General features: G+C 46.1%; 1 protein-coding gene across 1 annotated transcript in view; it reads right to left on the bottom strand.

Annotated features, from left to right (window-relative positions):
* cdh22 (cadherin 22) overlaps positions 1 to 19,531 on the bottom strand; it is an 882,037-nt gene extending 862,506 nt beyond the window's left edge. The window contains exon 1 of the mRNA XM_078418609.1: positions 19,207 to 19,531. The gene's annotated coding sequence lies outside the window, so the exon portion shown is untranslated. The remainder of the gene's footprint in view (positions 1 to 19,206) is intronic.
* Between the last annotated feature and the right edge of the window lie 497 nt (positions 19,532 to 20,028).

The following is a 20,028-nucleotide window of genomic DNA, read 5'->3' as shown; positions in this document are numbered from 1 at the left end:
CTGATTTACATTTTCGGATCTGTTCGTTTTTTAATACGTTCCAACGTGGATTTGAATAAATCAAAGTCTTTTATTATGCGGAATAAACCATCTCCCACAAACGTAATCCCACGGGTACGGGGATCGCAGCCTGTTTCTTATTGCTGCTTGTTTCGCCCATGAACCGTGCCGTCTCATGTTCGCCTCAACTGTTTACGACTCTGGTCTTTTTTTCTTCTCCTTTGTGCTCTCTGACTGAAGTGATGGAATGGCAATGAACATCAATGTTGGAGATGGGTGGCGGGCGATTGAATACTCGGGGAAAGATCAGTGAGGGTCAATTATGTTTTTTTGAGCGGTATTTGTTTTTAAAAACAATGCAGCAGTTTCAAGGAAGACTGACAGAGATACTGTCACAGAACTGCCATAGAATTGCAGCCCTGCCTCATCTGGAGTTATTCAGTTTGTAATGACGTTGTTTCGATTAAAATGACTGCACAGCAGAGTCTGAAGAAGGGCCTCGACCCGAAACATCACACATTCCTTCTCTCCTGAGATGCTGCCTGACCTGCTGAGTTACTCCAGCATTTTGTGAATAAATACCTTTGATTTGTACCAGCATCTGCAGTTATTTTCTTACACAGCAGAGACTAGTTTTTGGTGCGTTCTTTCCATTTAACCCACTGAGGTATGAAGACATTTGCCAATCCTGAAGGCTTACACTAGACATCTCTGTGGCTGTCTTTTTCCAAGATGTTCCAATGAACACTAAAAGTGTTGCTCCCTTCCCTCTCTATTTATTGCAGTGCTGCCCTCTAGTAATGCTGTTGCAGGTCCTTGCCTTCCCTCTTCAGACGATGTGCAGTGCGATCGTTATCTCAGCGTGCCGTGAAAGTTAGATCTCAAATAGATAATGGCAACCCCCATGGCTTCAATGATGGAGAGCAGCAGGAGAGGCTGGTATAAAATCAGCGACTCAATCAGTGAACGCACCCCAGGACATACCACTGAGTCATTACAGAGTCCTTCCAAGATGGCGGCCAACACAGGCGACTGTTTGCGTGCTAGCCACCGAAGCAGATCTACAAACTTATATTACAATCGCACTGCTCCCTTACTGCACACTGCAAATGGAATGTTGTAATCATGTGTTGTCTTTCCGCTGACTGGTTAGCACGGCAATAAAAAGCTTTTCACCGTACCTCGGTACACGTGACAGTAAACTAAACTAAACTAAACTAAACCTTGCTTTGGTCTCTAGTTAACCCAGACCATTGGGAGTGGCCATCTTGGGCTCAGCAATCACAGGAGCTCTAAGTCCTGCTCACAACATAAAACTTAAGTACTTAGAGGAGTACTTGAAATGCCATGGCTCAGAGAGTTAAGGGCAAAGTGCCAGAGAATGGGATTAGTAATGATAGGTAATGTCAGTCGTACAACACAGAAACAGGTCCTTAGGTTCACCACTTCCATCTGTCCATTTTGTTTTATCCATATCAATGCCTTTTACCTGCATTAGAATTGTAACCTTCTACCCATTAGTAATTGCTTGTCTAATTGTTCGAGAGTATTTTTCTCCATTACATCCTAAGACAGCATTTTCCTAAGACACTAATTCCCTCTTCTCTGAGAAATTCTTTCCTCCCAAATCTCTCACCATTCACAATCTCCCGCTGTTATTTCATCCTCCAAACTTATACCACTGAGTTATTCAGTCTTGCAAGACATTGTCCAATATTCTAATCTGTTGTATATTCCAGCCTTCATAAACATAATGTTGCCTCCCAAATTGAAGCCCCTCTTTGCCTTTCCTATCAGCTTTCAGTTCATCTTTCCCTCATAAATGCCGTACAACCTTGACTGGGTACAAGGAGAACGATGTGGGAATCTTTTTCATGAATGGAAACACAAATGAAGTCCTTTTGAAACTATAGCTGCACAGGTCTAGCAGTGAAATGTAGCCCTATTATGGCAATACAGTTCTTGAACACATTTCTGCCACATCATAAGAGCACAGAAGTAGTACTTTAAAAATAAATATCACAACAGACACAGGCGGCACAGTGGCACAGCGGTAGAGTTACTGCCATATAGCGCTTTCAGCGCCAGAGACCCGGATTCGATCCCGACTACGGGTGCTGTCTGTACGGAGTTTGTACGTTCTCCCCGTGACCTGCGTGGGTTTTCTCCAAGATCTTCGGTTTCCTCCCACACTCCAAAGACGTACAGGTTTGTAGGTTAATTGGCTTGGTGTAGATGTAATTGTCCCTAGTGGGTATAGGATAGTGTTAATGTGCGGGGACCGCTGGTCGGTGCGGACCCGGTGGGCCGAGGGGCCTGTTTCCGCACTGTATCTCTCTAAACTAAACTAAATACATCATTTGTCTTTGTCCATGGTTAATTACACACCTTGGCTTTAAACTTTGAAAATGGTCAACCACACACCATCTTCCACCAAAGCTTCTCCACCATTGTCCAAGAGGGTGAGATCAGTACATCGTGACAGTAAGAAAATAGCCAACAAAATTAGTTCAAATGGGTTAAATCAGCAAAATCACCATACCAGTGGTAGAAATATAGAAACATAGAACTATAGAAAATAGGTGCAGGAGGAGGCCATTTGGCCATTCAAGCCAGCACCACCATTCAATGTGATCATGGCTGATCTTCCACATTCAGTAACCCGTGCCTGCCTTCTCCCCATAATCCCTTGATTCCGCTAGCCCCTAGAGCTCTATCTAACTCTCTCTTAAATTCATCCAGTGAATTGTCCTCCACTGCCTTCTGTGGCAGTGAATTCCACAAATTCACAACTCTCTGGGTGAAAAAGTTTTTTCTAATCTCAGTTTTAAATGACCTCCCCCTTTATTCTTAGACTGTGGCCCCTGGTTCTGGACTCCACCAACATTGGGAACGTTTTTCCTGCATGAAATCCTGGTGCATAAAATTCTGGTGTTGCATCTCGGTAAGACAAACCAGGGCAAGACTTGCATAGTTAAATGATAGGGGCTTGGGGAGTACGGCAGAACTGAGACAACTAGTGATATATCGTTCTGTGAAGGTTGCAACCAAGGCAGTCAGGGTGGTGAAGACGCAATTTAGTACCACGGTCATCTGGCAGTGTTGGAATACCCTATACAGTCTGATCGCCCAGCTAAAGGAAGTCATTGAAGCGAAATGGGGCATAGATAGTTTACGAGGATGCTACAAGGTCTGGAGGACTTCAGCTCCAAGGAGAGACTGGATATTTTGGGTCATTTTCTCCTGGAGGGTACAATGCTGGGAGGTGACCTTATTGGGGTTTATCAAATCATAGATGTTGGAACAGCAGTATTTTTCCCCCAGGTAGGAGACACTAAATGTGGAGGGTACAGTTTTGAGGTGTGGGGGGAATTTTAAAAGGGATCCTTAAAAAGATTTTAAAACGGTAGCTTTTTCAACACATGAAACAATCTGCCTAAGGATGTGGTAGAAGCAGGTATAATTATGACAATAGACAATAGACACTAGGTGCAGGAGGAGGCCATTCGGCTCTTCGAGCCAGCACTGACATTCACCGTGATCATGGCTGATCATCCACAATCAGTACCCCGATCCTGCCTTCTCCCCATACCCCCTGACTCCGATATCATTAAGAGCTCTATCTCACTCTCTCTTGAAAGCATCCAGAGAATTGGCCTCCACTGCCTTCTGAGGCAGAGAATTCCACAGATTTACAACTCTCTGAGTGAAAAAGTTTTTCCTCATCTCAGTTCTAAATGGTCTACCCCTCATTCTTAAACTGTGGCCCCTGGTTCTGGACTCCCCCAACATTGGGAACGTGTTTCCTGCCTCTCACGTGTCCAATCCCTTAATAATCTTATATGTTTCAATAAGATCCCCTCTCATCCTTCTAAATTCCAGTGTATACAAGCCTAGTTGCTCCAGTCTTTCAACGTACGACAGTCTCGACATTTACACCAGACACTGAGACTGGTAAATGGAGAGGAAAGGTTTGTGGGGGGGGGGGATGGGGATGGGTGGAATTATGGTCAGGCCCAAGTAAGTGGAACTAGCTCAGTTAGACCATTTATTGGGCATGGCTGAGTTGGGCCAATGGGCCAGTTTTGTCTTGGAGAGCTGAGACTTTTAAACCGCATGTCAAAAAACCTTGGCGTGATATTTGACTCTGCATTAGAGTTTGACAACCAAGTCAACGCTGTGGTAAAAGCCAGATTCTTCCAGCTTCGTACCATAGTTAAAATCAAACCATTCCTCCAATTTGACGACATTGAAAAAATCATCCACGCATTCATTTCCTCCCGCCTAGACTACTGCAACTCCCTGTACACTGGGATCAGCCAATCATCCCTGTCCCGCCTGCAATTGGTCCAAAACGCCGCAGCGAGACTCCTGACGGGTACCCGTAAAAGGGACCACATCACCCCGATTCTGGCCTCTCTCCACTGGCTCCCAGTACGGTACAGAATCAACTTCAAGCTCCTCCTATTCACGTATAAAGCCCTAAATGAACATTCCCCCCCTACATCAAAAATCTTCTAACCCACCACTCTATCTCCAAGTCCCTCAGGTCGGCCGACTTGGGGCTACTCACTATCCTGCGGTCTAGGCTTAAGCTCAGGGGTGACCGCGCTTTTGCGGTTGCAGCTCCTAGACTGTGGAACAGCATCCCTCTCCCCATCAAAACTGCCCCCTCCATCGACTCCTTTAAGTCCAGGCTCAAAACCTATTTCTACTCCCTAGCGTTTGAGTCCCTCTGAGGGGGCGCTGTGAACTGTTTATGTATGTGCTGTTATGTTTGTGTGCCATTGTATGTTCGTTTCTTAGTACCTGAACTGATGTACAGCACTTTGGTCAATGTGGGTTGTTTTTAAATGTGCTATACAAATAAAATTGACTTGACTTCCCCAAAGCATATTGTGTGCTTGTGAGACGGAGGACAAGATTGTAAATGATTCCCGCGAGCTCGGAAGAGGAGGCCGATTTTAAGGGGGGAATTAAAGATGGAGATGGAGCAGAGAGGTGGAAAGATTCAAGGAGGAATTCCAGTACTCACATAGCAAGAAACATAGAAAATAGGTGCAGGAGGAGGCCATTTGGCCCTTCGAGCCAGCACCGCCATTTATTGTGATCATGGCTGATCATCCACAATCAGTAACCTGTGCCTGCCTTCTACCCAGTTGCATTTCCCTCACATATAAACGTGAGGTACTCTACAAATGCATCTAGCTAGCTTACTTTCAATAAAGGGCCACCTTCACATGCTTTCGGTATTATCTACCCATATAAGTTTTCCATTCCGGGAAAGAGATTCTGACCGTCTATCCCAGCATTGCCTCTAATAATTTCATATTGTTCTATCAGGTCTCTCCTCAACCTCAAGGTCTGCAGAGAAGACAATCCAAGTCTGTCCACCCTCTCCTTGCAACTAATACCCCTAAAAGCTGCCATCATTCCGGTAGACCTACTCTGCATCATTTTGTAAAGCTTCCACATAATTCCTGTATTTGATCAGCCAGGACTGCAAGCAATACTCCAGACATGGCCTTACAAGTGTCCTATGGAGCTGCAACATGATTATCTGACTCTTATACTCAATGCTCTGACCAATGAAGGCAACCATACCATATGCACTCTTTACCACTTTCTACTTGTGTTGCCAATCTACTTTAGTTAAGATTCAAGATTCAAGATTCAAGATTCAAGATTCAAGATTCAAGATTCAAGATTCAAGATTCAAGATTCAAGATTCAAGATTCAAGATTCAAGATTTAAGATTCAAGATTCAATTTAATTGTCACATGTACCAATTAAGGTACAGTGAAATTTGAGTTACCATACAGCCATACTAAGTGAAAAGCAACAAGACACACAACCACATAAAGTAAAATTTAACATAAACATCCACAACAGCGGATTCCACATTCCTCACTGTGATGGAAGGTAATAAAGTTCAATCATCTTCCTCTTTGTTCACACGCGGTCGGGGCTGTTGAACCGTCCGCAGTCGCCGCTGCCGACTGTCCGATGTCCGATGTCCGAGGCCCTCGCGTCGCAATGATTGAAACTCTCTCCGCGGCATGGAGCTCCCGAGTCGGCCTCTTCTTACCAGAGGCCGCGGGCTTCACGGTGTTAAAGTCCACAGGCCCCGCGGTTGGAGCTCTCCACAGTCGATCCTCGGCAAAGGATCGCAGCTCCGCGATGTTAAAGTCCGCGCCGGGAAAGGCCAGGAAAGGCCGCCAACTCCTCGACGTTAGGCCGCAGTGGGGACGGAGATACGACACGGAGAAAAATCACATCTCCGTCGAGGTAAGAGATTGAAAAAATGTTTCCCCCAATTCCCCCCCACCCCCCCCACATAAAACAAACAAAGAAACACTAAAACATACTTTTATCACATAACGTTATGGACATGGACTCCAAGATCCCTCTATAGTTCAATGCTGTTCAGGATCTTGCCATTCTTTGCATACTTTCCCCTTACATTCGACCCCCCCAAAGTGCAACTCCTCACACTTGCTCGGATCAAACTCCATCTGCTATTTCTCTACCATTTCTGTAGTTGATCTATTTCTCACCGTATACTTTTATTCCCTGTGTTCTCTCTCCTTCCATCTTAAACAAAGGGACAACATTAGCTACGCTCTGGTCCTCCAGGACCTCATCAGTGCCTAGAGAAGATGCAAAAATCTTCAAGGCACCCGCTCCCTCCTCTCAATAACCTGGGATAGATCCCATCAGCTTCTGGAGGGTTTTATCCACCTTCATGCTCTTCAAAACATCTCATCACCTCCTCCGTCTTCATGTCCAAATTCCACTGAATATTAACATTCGCCACACTGATCACACTGTCCCTAACTTTCTTCACCTTGGATCAAAAGTGTTTCGGAAGGAAGGGACTAACGCCATCATTTGGGATGAAAGGTTTTTAAGAGTTTAGAGACACAGCGTGGAAACAGGCCCTTCGGCCCACCGAGTCCGCACCGACCAACAATCCCCGCACAATAACACTATTCCACAAACACTAGGGACAATTTTACATTTATACCAATTAACCTACAAACCTGCACGTCTTTGGAGTGTGGGAGGAAACCCAGGATCTCGAAGAAAACCCACGCAGGTCACGGGGAGAACGTACAAACTCCGTACAGACAGCACCCGTAGTCAGGGGTGGACCAGTATAGCAGTTTAATACAATTCGAAAGGAGCTGGTATCCCTCTGGTCGCCAAGCTTGCTATTTGTCCGAACTCAAAGTGGAGCCTATTTTTGTAATGTAACAAGATCTCAGGGCTTTTGAAAAAAGAAAGTGGTGAAACTGAAATCTGTCGATGTTAGAAATAGCAAGAATACAAGAGTGCGTTGTAAGTGATAAAGATAAAGGGAAGTGATTTAATGTCTAAAATGTAAGCATTAAGATTTCTGCTGACTCCAGTGAAGTGCGCTGAGCTGCACTGTCATGTTTACGATGACTGGTGAATCCCACAACCCAGCTTACAGTCCGGGAATTCATTGCTCACCCGGCAAATGAATCGTGCCAACTGCAAGCGAGAGTGCAGAATCAACGCCCTGGCCATCCTGTGTGCTGGGGAAGGATGGGTACATTCTGCTTTTTTATATCAACACTCTCCCACAACCAGTACTATGCTGATCAATATAATAACAAGAAATGAATGGGTCGTGGCAATGATGCCGTACCAGAAACTGGATTTTCAAACAGCTCTGGGCTTTTCATCCCCACAATTGATTATCTATCGTCCGCCTTCACTTAACAAAAGCTGGAAGTGTGTGTTGCTGGTGGTGGACAGTGTGGAGTTTAGAAGGATGAGGGGGGATCTTATAGAGACGTATAAAATTATAATTCAGCAATGCATTTCAAAATGGTATTCAGAGCATTAACACGAAGAGCATTAAACTGAACATCAGAGCGTGTCCCTTCAGTATAGATTGTATATACCCACATTTATTCTCAGCCCGAGCTTCCTCACGCCATCAGCAATATCCTCTGCTGCTTTCTTCTGTCTGATATTTAGCTCAGTTTAGTTTTAGAGATGGCCCTTTGGCCCACCAAGCCCGCGCCGACCAGGGATCCCCGCACCTTAACAACACCCTAGGGACAATTTACATTTATACCAAGCAAATTAAACAACAAATCTGTACATCCTTGGAGTGTGAGAGGGAACGGAAGATCTCGGAGAAAACCCGACGCTGGGTCACTGGGAGAAACGTACAAACTCCGTACAGACAGCACCCGCAGTCAGGATCGAACCCGGGTCTCCGGCGCTGTAAGGCAGCAACTCTACCACTGCCCATGTCTTTAGCTTCTTGTCAAATACATCAACGGCATTCATCTCAACTACCCATTGCAAGGAAAGGTTTTCTCCTGAAAACCCTTGCTGCATTTAACTTAATTGTTGACCCCCCTCGCCAAATTTGGAGTGCCAACAAATTGTAACATGATGTTTTTTAGGTGAAGGCAGGCAATAGGTCAATTAACATCAGGAAGGTCACTGGGATGCAGAACTAAATGGGATCTTTTTTTAACTAGCCATTCACGGATGGAGAGATCACTTGCAATTGGAAAGACTGGGCTTGTATTCACTGGAGTTTAGAAGAATGAGGGGGATCTTATAGAGACGTATAAAATTATAAAAGGACTGGACAAGCTAGATGCAGGAATAATGTTCCCAATGTTGGGGGAGTCCAGAACCAGGGGCCACAGTCTAAGAATAAAGGGGAGGCCATTTAAAACTGAGGTGAGAAGAAACCTTTTCACCCAGAGTTGTGAATTTGTGGAAATCTCTGCCACAGAGGGCAGTGGAGGCAAATTCACTGGATGAATTTAAAAGAGAGTTAGATAGAGCTCTAGAGGCTAGCGGAATCAAGAGATATGGGGAGAAGCCAGGACGGGTTACTGATTGTGGATGATCAGCCATGATCACAATGAATGGCGCTGCTGGCTCGAAGGGCCGAATGGCCTCCTCCTGCACCTATTTTCTATGTTTCTATGTTTCCATGTTGCATTTATTGTTCACCCCAAATGCCCCTGAACTGAGGCAGTTGTCAAAGAACCATTAAGAGTCCAAATTATATAAATGCTAGACTTGGTAATAGTGCCAGACTTTCCAACCTGAATATTATTGACCCAGACACTCAAGCCCAATGCGGTTTAGTTTAGTTTAGTTTAGAGATATGGAGCGGAAACAGGCCCTATCGGCCCACCGGGTCCGCGCCGACCAGCGATCCCCGCACATTAACACTACCCTTACACAAACTAAGGACAATTTTTACATTTACATTTACCAAGCCAATTAACCTACAAACCTGTACATAGAAACATAGAAACATAGAAAATAGGTGCAGGAGTAGGTCATTCGGCCCTTCAAGCCTGCACCGCCATCCAATATGATCATGGCTGATCATCCAGCTCAGTAACCTGTACCTGCCTTCTCTCCATACCCTCTGATCCCTTTAGCCACAAGGGCCACATCTAACTCCCTCTTAAATATAGCCAATGAACTGGCCTCAACTACCTTCTGTGGCAGAGAATTCCACAGACTCACCACTCTCTGTGTGAAGAAATGTTTTCTCATCTCGGTCCTAAAAGACTTCCCCCTTACCCTTAAGCTGTGACCCCTGGTTCTGGACTCCTCCAACATCGGGAACAATCTTCCCGTATCTAGCCTCTCCAACCCCTTAAGAATTTTATATGTTTCGATAAGATATGTCTTTGGAGTGTGGGATGAAACCGAAGATCTCGGAGAAATCCCACACGGGTCATGGGGAGAATGTACAAACTCCGTACAGACAGCACCCGTAGTCGGGATCGAACCTGGGTCTTCAGTGCTGCATTCGCTGTAAGGCAGAAACTCTACCGCTGCGCCCATTACTGACACAGAGACTATTTATCTGCCTTTTGAACCTTGCCACTGTACAGGACATGGATAGAAGGAATGGGTGACATTTCTGGCCGAGGCCCTGTCACAACCCAAAACATCACCCATTCCTTCTCTCCAGAGATGCTGCCTGAGTTACTCTATCTTTGGTGTAAACCAGCATCTGCAGTTCCCTTCTAGACTATACAGGACATACCCACACCCATTCACTCACTCCAACATCGATGCATTCTAGAGCAGCTTGTGTCACCTACAGGATGCTCTGAAACCTCTCACCAAAACCCCATGGGCAGCACCTCTTCCAAACCCACAACCTCTACAAGCTAGAAGGACAAGGGGAGACACCACAATCCACACACTATCACGACTTGGAAATATATTGTGTAGGAAGGAACTGCAGATGCTGGTTTACACCGAAGATAGACACAAAATGCTGGAGTAACTCAGCAGGACAGACTGCATCTCTGGACAGAAGGAATGGGTGACATTTCTGGTGGAGACCCTTCTTCTGACTGTGAGTCAGGGGACAGGGAGACACAGAGATTCTGAAGGGTGAGAAACCAAGACATCAAAGGGGACGAATGCGAAGGAAAATGTGGAATAGATCATTGTAAGCTAGGGGAATGTGACAACGAAGCATACAAAGATAACACAAGGTAGACACAAAATGCTGGAGTAACTCCAGCGGGTCAGGCAGCATCACTGAATGATTCTAAGCTCCGGCTGCTAGTCCAGTAACGTAACCACCACACCACCCTTGCACTCCGTAAAAGGACGGACATATGACCCAGAGCGTTTGTCGGCACTGGGCCTGTGCTCACTGGAGTTTAGAAGGATGAGGGGGGACCTCATTGAAAAGTGCCGAATAATGAAAAGCTTGAACAGAATTGATGTGGAGAGGATGTTTCCACTAGTGGGAGAGTCTAGGACTAGAGGCCACAGCCTCATAATTAAAAGATGTTCCTTTAAGAACGAGATGAGGAGGAACTTCTTGAGTCAGAGGGTGGTGAATCTGTGGAATACTTTACTACAGAAGGCTGTGGAGGCCAAATCAATGGATAGTTTAAAGGCAGGGATTGATAGATTCTCGATTAGTATGGGTGTCAATGGTTATGGGAAGCAGGCAGAGGAATGGGGTTAGGAGGGAGAGATAGATCGGCCATGATTGAATGGTGGAGTAGATTTGATGGGCCGGATGGCCTAATTCTGCTCCTATCGCCAATGGCTTATGACTTATCAAACACTCAGGTGCCCCGTTATTTTAAAAAAAGGAAAATCTACAATACTGTAGGTGTTGGAAATGTCATAAAACAGAAAATGCTGGAAACATTCAGGAGTTTGGGCAGCATCTGTGGAGAGGGACACAGAATGAATAATTCCATGATTCCAGTCAAAGACCCCTTTTAATTTTCTTTCTCTTCCTGGTGTTTGTTGCAAACCAGCTGTTTGCAGCTGGAAGGCACGGGGAAGGCGGTCAGCAGTTTCAAAGACAATCGCCGAAGTCCACTCGTTAGTGCCAGAGGGGGCTGCAACCCTAAATCCTCCCATAGCGGCCTTCATGCTCCATGTGTGTGTGTGTGTGTGTGTGTGTGTGTGTGTGTGTGTGGCTCGTACATCAGACCCCTGAGCTACGCTCGATCCCACCCACCTCCATCTTGCTCAGCAGATCACCCTCAGCCTGATCTCCTGCCAGCTGTTGCTGCTCTGCTCATGGACACATGTGTGAACAGCCAGAATCATGGCCTACAACGTAAAACTGTACAGCAAACGGTTGCTCAACACCTTAACTCCCCCTCCCATTCCCACACTGACCTTTCTGTCCTGGGCCTCCTCCATTGTCAGAGTGAGGCCTAGCGCAAATTGGAGGAACAGCACCTCATATTTTGCTTGGGTAGCTTACACCCCAGCGGTATGAACATTGACTTCTCTAACTTCAAGTAGCCCTTGATTTCCCTTTCTCTCCATCCCCTCCCCCTTCCCAGTTCTCCCACCAGTCCTACTGTCTCCGACTACATTCTATCTCTGTCCCACCCACTCCCCTGACATCAGTCTGTGGAAGGGTCTCGACCTGAAATGTCACCCATCCCTTCTCTCCAGAGATGCTGCCTGTCCCACTGAGTTACTCCAGCGTTTTGTGTCTATCTTCGGTCGAACAGTACAGTGTGGCAAGGAACAACCATGCCATCGCCGTCTCCAATGGGCCACTGCCATATGTAACCGAGATCATTCCCAAGGATGGGATCAGACCTGCCTGGATATTCTCTGTACTGAACAGCTTCATCTCGTTGTAAGATCACACCTTTGGTTGTCGTGGTCACAGCACTGATATGGTGTTGTACACTCGGGGAAGGTCAGCAAATGATTTTCTAATGCGTTAGGAGTTAAACACAATGCATCACTAACAGCAATCACCTATAACCCAAATTTCCATTGAAAATGTCCTTCACCCACCCACATTTAATTTATTTTATGTACAACTCCCAGTTTAAAAGTTATCTGCATTCATTCTCAGCCTAAAAATATCAGTGTGAATCTTTATACCTCAAGCACCATTTCAATGGTCACCTACTTACTAAGGATGTAGATGCATGAAAAAAGTGAAGACATTTTCATAATATAGATCTGCAAACTGTTTGTGATCTACAGGGGCGGCTCCAGAAGCCAGCCGGCCCATTATAAACTCCAAACCTCACGGCATTAATCACAACAATGAATTTCTCGGAGTCGTCTCTCTGTGGATCTTTGAAGTTTGAAGAATCAATGCTTGGTTGTGTTTCACCAGAAACACTCCAGAGAACAACCTTCTTCCCAACAGTGACCAAAGATCCCAGAGGCAAAGTTTGAGCGACTGGCCTTGACCTCTGAAGAAGGGTCTCGGCCCGAAACGCCACCCATTCCTTCTCTCCTGAGATGCTGCCTGACCTGCTGAGTCACTCCAGCATTTTGTGATACCTTGACCTTGACCTCAAGAGTGACTGAAGATAGACACTAAAAGCCAGAGTAACTCAGCGGGTCGGACAGCATCTCTGGGGAAAAGGAATGCCTGGCGTTTCGGGTCGGGACCCTTCTTCAGACTGAGAGTCAGGGGAAAGGGAAACGGGAGATACTGTATAGATGGTGATGTAGAGAGATATAGAACAAATGAACGAAAGATGTGCAAAAAAATAATGATGATAATGGAAACAGGCCATTGTTAGCTGTTTGTTAGGTGAGAGTGAGTTACAGACAGTGAGACTCAACAACACGGCTTTGAAGCCAGCACAACAAGTTGTGTGGGGGAGGGACAGAGAGAGAGGGGATGCAAGGGTTTACCTTGAGGTTAGAGAAATCCATACTCATACTGCTGGGGTGTAAGCTGCCCAAGCGAAATATGAGGTGCTGTGCCTCCAATTTGCATTTGGCCTCAGTCTGACAATGGAGGAGGCCCAGGACAGAAAGGCCAGTGAGGGAATGGGAGGGGGAATGAAAGTGTTTAGCAACCGGGAGATCGGGGAGGTCCAGTCCACTCAATGTGCTATTAAGAAGCTCCAGTAAAACTCGTGTAGGAAAGAACTGCAGATGCTGGTTTAAATCGAAGGTAGACACAAAACGCTGAAGTAACTCAGCGGGTCAGGCAGCATCTCTGGAGAGAAGGAATGGGTGACGTTTCGGGTCGAGGCCCTTCTTCAGTAAAACCAAACAGGCAAAGAAACACCATCAAGTGGTTAATGTCTCTTACTGCCCGCAAAGGATGGCTGTGATTGGTGGAGATCAGTCATCTTACCCTCAAGATATCACAGCAGGAGTCCCTCAGTATACTGCACCAACCCCAAATATTTATTATCGACATTCAAAGTCATTATTATTTGTTAATTAAGTTTATTGTCACGTGCACCGAGGTACAGTGAAAAGCTTTTGTTGCGTGTGAAAGACAATACATGATTACAATGGAGCCATTCACAGTGTACAGATACATGATAAAGGGAATAACGTGCATAATGTTTAGTACACTCAAACTCCTGAGGGTGGGTCATCGCTGACCAGAAACGCAGCTGAATCGGCCAACAATCTAAGAATAAAGGGGAGGCCATTTAAAACTGAGGAGAGAAGAAACCTTTTCACCCAGAGAGTTGTGAATATGTGGAATTCTCTGCCACAGAGGGCAGCGGAGGCCAATTCACTGGATGGATTTTAAAGAGAGTTAGATAGAGCTCTAGGGGCTAGTGGAATCAAGGGGTATGGGGAGAAGGCAGGCACGGGTTGCTGATTGTGGATGATCAGCCATGATCACAATGAATGGCGGTGCTGGCTCGAAGGGCCAAATGGCCTCCTCCTGCACCTATTTCCTATGTTTCTATGTTTCTATGTAACACGAGGACATCGGCAACATAGGCAGATCAATGTTGTAACCTGCAGCACATGACTCACATCATTTCCATCTTTCAAAGCCTTTCCATCATCTACGAGGCACAGATCAGTACTGTGATGGAATACTCTCCACTAGGCTGGAAGAGTTCAGCTCCAATCGCTCTCGTGAGACTTAATGCCATCCAGCCAAAGGCAACCGGTCCACCGTCCTAAACCTTCATTCCCCGTTGCTGCCATCTACAAAATGCACCTCAGTTCCTCACTCACTCAGGCTACTCTGACAGCACCTCCTGACAACACAATGCATCACTAACAGCAATCACCTATAACCCCATTTTCCATTGAAAATGTCCTTCACCCACCCACATTTCATTTATTTTATGTACAGCTCCCAGTTTAAAAGTTATCTGCATTCATTCACAGCCTAAAAATATCAGTGTGAATCGTTACACCTCAAGCACCCTCAACTTCCAGCAGAATAAAGGCAACGGCAGTAACGGCAGTAATGAGAACACCATTACCTGCAGGTTCCCCACACACGTCAGGACGTAAAGACACACCAAACATGCGTCTCAACTGGGTCGAAACCCATAAACCTCCAAGCAACATCATCGAGAGAGCGCAATCACTGCGGCAGTCCGAGATTGTGTCTCTGTGCCGCTTACTGAGGGATAATTAGGGATGGACATCCATGTATTGTCTTTCTGCTGACTAGATAGCAGGTAACAAAAGCTCTTCACCGTTCTCCGGTACGTACACGTGACAATAAACTAGACTGAACTAAATGATGTGCATACCCAGTAATACAGAGTTCCTGGAAAATAAAAACATATATAACTTCCTTTTGAAGTTGTAACTTTAAAGGATTTTGGATAACTCTAATCTACTCAAAAAAAATACTTTGTCTATGAATGCCAGAAACAAAAAGGTCTCCACACTTAGCAAAAGTCATTTTGTTATTTGGAATCAGGGGATTCAATGTTCAGCTGTGTTAATCGATAGGTATGAACCTAAATATTAGCTTGGATATTGTGCACAACGGACCCATTATTACACTCTGACTTACGGCAGAGTGTATTTTTTTCACGCAGGGAAATATATCAAGTGATTTGAGAACGAACCCGAAATTTATTTTCTAAAAATGGGTGATTTTGTGGCCAGTTTGTGCTTGAAAACACAAGTGGAACCAGAGGACACCACTACCGCAGAGAAACCAATAGAAAAGATTCGAGCACTTGTTTTCTTTTAATTGAATAAATCTCATAAATTAAACAACATGCGGTGTCTCGTGTTACAGAGCGTTTTAGCACTGTTGGTATTCAAGGGTGAGTCTATTGCTGGTGAGTGCAGGTTTCAGCTCATCGACTCTATTTGCCAGATGTTACAGTACTCCCAATACATTGTGCTATGACATGGGACGCCGAGGTACATTATTTGTCACGCACAGAGCGAGCCAGGTACAGTGACAATTCACTTTTGTGCACAGTTCAGTGCAAGTATCTGGGTACTTACTATCAAGGCACCAGCAACGAACAAGTAAGTGTTACAAGAGGCAGCTTGGCATTACTTTTGACGCTCAGAGCCTTGGTCGTCAATTAGAATGGTTGTGAAAATAATGAAACGCAAAGCAAGGGAGAAGATGCGAGAGAGAGAGGGTTGATAATGCAGCGAACGCAATATTTTACAGGCTGCCTTCTTTCACTGCGAGAGACGGATATGGTGGCTGAAATGTGGCCTTCTGTCATCTGTGCGAGTATTATCATATTTATCATGGGCTGTTTCAGTGTTGCAGTGTGAATGCTAAAAACCCCAGCAGGTTTGAAGAACCAAACCATCGCTTCTGTTGACGCGCGGCCAGGCCGACGGTTAAAAAAACCTCGCACTCCGGTCAATGAGGAGGTGTTGCTTTGCAACTGTGATCATCTCTACGAAACTGAGTGCTCGAGTTAAACGCAATCCCCCCTGGAGTCAAACTGCTGCCCGCGACTTTAACTGAAAGAATTAACAGTAACAGTGCAAACATTTCCCCGCTTGTTTAAAGCTTTCTCTCAGCTAAGCTTCGTCTTACCGACTTTCCCTCGCAGACTCAACCATCGTAAAGTCAGTTTCTGGTATCTAGATTTTAGATTTGGATTATTATTTTTTTGGAACTTGGAGGCAAGTTCCAGAACTTGGAGGCAAGTATCAATGGAACTTAATTGTTGGAGGCAAGTGGGTGCGATTCTCAGTTGCATCTGGCTTCCCATTCATTGAGTTTTCTCTCTCTCTCTCTCTGAGATACAGCTCTGCTTTCTGCTCAGTTCGAAGAAGGGTCTCGACCCGAAACTCTCCTTTCTCCATTCCTTCTCTCCAGAGATGCTGCCCGCCCCGCTGAGTTACTCCAGCATTTTGTGTCCATCCTCCTTGCATACGCCCAAAGGCTTCTCTCTCTCAACAGTTACCTATCTGTTGACCTATCCAAAGGTGTGCAGGTCCCTCGCGTCCACCGTCAGACAACAAAGCAAAGCATTTGGCATTACTCACCATTCATCACCCACCCGCTTCTGAAACGATCCTCGGAGATCGCAGAGAGCATTTCAACAAACAACCCTCAATTGGGAACTCGGCCCGAGAGGGCAGTTGACCGAGGCACCGCGCTACGCGTCCTTCGCCCTGCCTCGTCTCTTCAGCTGAGAAGAGCTGTCCTCAGAGCTGAGTTACGTGTCTCCATCACAGTGGAGCCAGCAACTTTACACTCTTGCAGAAAGATCGCCTTCTCCAGCAGAGAGAGGCAAGACTTCCAGCGCTGTTCCCTGAATTATTTACACAACAATAACAAAAACAAAAAAAACCCGAAGACCAAAGTATGGAATTGTTATGACAAGAGAAAAGAGTTTGTTTTATTTAAAGAAAGCAAAAATAAATTTAAAAATCCCCTGACAAACTGCCCCAGAAGCAACTCTTTATATATATATATATATATATATAGCAAGAAGCTGGACACAAAATGCTGGAGTAACTCAGCGGGTCAGACAACATCCCTGGAGAAAAGGAATGGGTCGAGACCCTTCTGCAGACTGAGAGACAGGGGCAAGGGGAAACGAGAGGTGTATAAAACATCTTTTACAGTAAGATTATTTCGTTATATCCATTAAGGCAAGAACCCAATTTACAAATAACGGCAATTACTCAGCTACAATTTCTCATGAAAGCGACGCTCAGAACAGGAGTCACGTCTCTGGGGACATTAAAGAGAAAATATTTGAAGCATCTTATTTGTAGATGCAAGCCGTCGGGTTCGGGGGGATTATCCCTTGACGACCCTCAACGCCTGAGACAGTTTGTGTCTGAGAGACATTTTGTGTCTCTCGTAGTTCACTGTTTCTTTTCTTTTTTAAATAGGGAATCAGGTAAGCCAAGTTTTGTATGCGAGTTTCGGATGCATCTTGCAGACAGACAGTAGGAGGAAGCGTGCCTCGAGTGGACGGGAGATATCTTATTGCGTTTGCATGATGAAGCTCAAGAACTAATTAAAACAGAGGATTAAAATTACGGTTTAGTTGTGACAGATATAGGAGGCGAGGTGAAGCTCGCATCAATCCCGCAGACCAAATGGGTTTTTATTTTGCCGGCGGTGATGGAGAGCTTTAAACAAAAATCTCATCAATTTGTTGATTCTCGGAGAGAGGGGATTGGCAATTCTTATTCGTGTCAGAGTGCACGATAGCACTTTGCAATTACAGCGGCAACAACGCGTTTCACGGCCACGTTTCGGCTCAATTTAAAACCCATACATCCTCGTCTGACACCTGAACGCATACTAAACGGGATTTGTCAGAATAGACAGCTAACCAACCAGTGGATTCACACACGACAGTGTTCCGATCTGACCCTTCCAACGTGGAGTCATAGAAACATAGAAAATAGGTGCAGGAGTAGACCATTCGGCCCTTCGAGCCTGCACCGCCATTCAATATGATCATGGCTGATCATCCAGCTCAGTAGCCTGTACCTGCCTTCTCTCCATACCCCCTGATCCCTTTAGCCACAAGGGCCACATCTAATTCCCTCTTAAATATAGCCAATGAACTGGCCTCAACTACCTTCTGTGGCAGAGAATTCCACAGATTCACCACTCTCTGTGTGAAGAAATGTTTTCTCATCTCGGTCCTAAAAGACTTCCCCCTTATCCTTAAGCTGTGACCCCTGGTTCTGGACTTCCCCAACATCGCGGCCAGATTGGAGCTGACTGCTAACTTCCTTGATCTGAGCCTTAGAAGATAGATTCAAAATTTGACTTGACTTCTGGAGATGGACACATAATAACTCAGCGGGACAGGCAGCATCTTTGGCGAGAAGGGATGGGAGACGTTTCGGGTCGAGACCCTCCTTCAGTCTGAGAGTCAGAGGAGAGGGAAACGAGAGGTGTAGACGGCGATGGAGAGAGATACACAAACGCATGAATGAAAGATGACTTCTGACTATATTCAGAGTCGGGTGGCAACGGCTAAAGTGTTGGAAGTGTTGAAAGGACGAGGGCGGGTGGCGTGGCATTGAAATGATGCACAACCCTTGCGGCTTTACGCATATTGGGGGGGAAAATACAGCAAAAACAACAGTTTGTCAAGTCTGCCGCTGCAATAACATTCCCTTAACTACAAGTCAACCAGTCTGCACTGAACGCAAGTTCATTTTGAGTTCTCAGATAGATACGCGGTTGCCAATGTGTGTATCACGACCACAAACACCAGACAATCCACAACCAGAGACTCCAGCTGTTTGTGGCAATAACATCCACACCTTCTCCACATTACCCGGGGGTTGAGGGGGGGGGGGGGGGTGGGGAGAGGAGGGGAGGGGAGGGGGAGGGGGGTGGGAGATCACTGGCTTATAACTATTTCAGGGGTTGCAAGGCTCACATTTAATCTTGGCTGCTGAACGTGGGCAGCACGGACAGCGTTAAAAACCTTGTTCAACCATCCCCGTTCATGCAGCTTTGCAACTTACCAGTGTACTATTCCAGCCGAGAGACAGACAGAGAGAGGGAGAGAGAGGGAGAGAGTCCACGCTTATTGTTTCCCCGACGGCAGGTGGTCTTGCTGGTATAATCCCGCTAAAGACAGAAGGTCCCCTCTTCATTCGTGATGGGATAAATCAGGGCAGCGCGGTGCTTGGGCTGGGAGCAGAGAGCACAGCACAGCTCGGCATCCTGTGTAGGACCAGACCGGACAGGACTAGGTCCACTCGGGCTCTGACACCGGCTGTATGTACATCCTCACGCCGTTCATTCCATCCCCTGCTGGATGATCAGGGAATGAAAGGACCAGGGATCTCCCCCTTTTCTTTTTAATGAAATGCTTAAGGAATGCAGGGAATGAGCCAGTTGCTGTTCTGGGTTAGCCAGTTAGCATCAGCCTGGGGTTAACCCTTTCCTCGCCAACATTCACTTGCACTTTCGCGTGGAGACTGGGAAGCGGCCGCCGGCTCGGTTGAAGGTGTGATTTGGAAGAGAGGGGGGTGGGGGGGGGGGGGGGGGAAGGAATGCGGGTTTAAACCGAAGATAGACGCTAAATGCTGGAGTAACCCAGCGGCTCAGGCAGCATCTCTGGAGAGAAGGAATAGGTGACATTCCGGGTCGAGACCCTCCTTCGGAAACGGAGTGAAAGCATTTCCCTGTGGGTTTGAGAGGCGTTGATGCTGGTAACTCAGATTGGGGATAGGCCCATAGGCTGATGGGATGGAACTTTAAACCCGCTGGGGGGAATGTTTGCTCTTGTGTCCAGTGGATTTCAGCACTGCCTTTAAATGACGAGCAGCGGTTCACAGAAA

The sequence above is a fragment of the Rhinoraja longicauda genome, chromosome 22 (assembly GCF_053455715.1).
Source record: "Rhinoraja longicauda isolate Sanriku21f chromosome 22, sRhiLon1.1, whole genome shotgun sequence".
NCBI classification, from domain to species: domain Eukaryota; kingdom Metazoa; phylum Chordata; class Chondrichthyes; order Rajiformes; family Arhynchobatidae; genus Rhinoraja; species Rhinoraja longicauda.
Note: the sequence above shows the minus strand (reverse complement) of the source record. Positions and strands in the feature narration are given on the sequence as shown.